The sequence below is a fragment of the Pteropus vampyrus genome, unplaced genomic scaffold (assembly GCF_000151845.1).
Source record: "Pteropus vampyrus isolate Shadow unplaced genomic scaffold, Pvam_2.0 Scaffold72, whole genome shotgun sequence".
NCBI lineage: Eukaryota > Metazoa > Chordata > Mammalia > Chiroptera > Pteropodidae > Pteropus > Pteropus vampyrus.
Genome location: NW_011888853.1, coordinates 4,170,409 through 4,170,798, shown reverse-complemented (window position 1 = coordinate 4,170,798; position 390 = coordinate 4,170,409). Strand labels below are relative to the sequence as shown.

Below are 390 nucleotides of genomic sequence, written 5' to 3'. Positions count from 1 at the left end.
GGAATGGAGAGCAGGTGCCTGCCGAGGGACAGGGTGGCGCGGGCCGGCGCAGAGAGAACACGGGCAGGGCCTTCAGGATGACGGGCAGCGCTGTGTGGGGGTCGTGGCCGTGGCTGCAGGACTCGGCACGAGGGATGAACTCGCACACTCACACATGCACACACGTGCACACACGTGCACACACACATGCTCGCATGTGCCCCACACAGATGCACGTGTGCGTGCACGCAGACATACACGCAGCACAGTGCACACATGTGCCCCACACAGACATGCGCACACAGGTGCACAAATGGATTCAGGCCGTCTGGTTAACAAGCGCGCCGAAGCCGGTCGCCTGTGTGGCCATTGGACCATGGCCGTCTCAGTGTCACCCCCGGAGGGGCACAC

At 63.8% G+C, this 390-nt stretch overlaps 1 protein-coding gene across 1 annotated transcript in view; it reads left to right on the top strand.

The window, feature by feature from the left end:
* DNAH17 (dynein axonemal heavy chain 17) overlaps positions 1–390 on the top strand; it is a 140,822-nt gene that overhangs the window by 43,035 nt on the left and 97,397 nt on the right. The gene's annotated exons all lie outside the window — the stretch shown is intronic.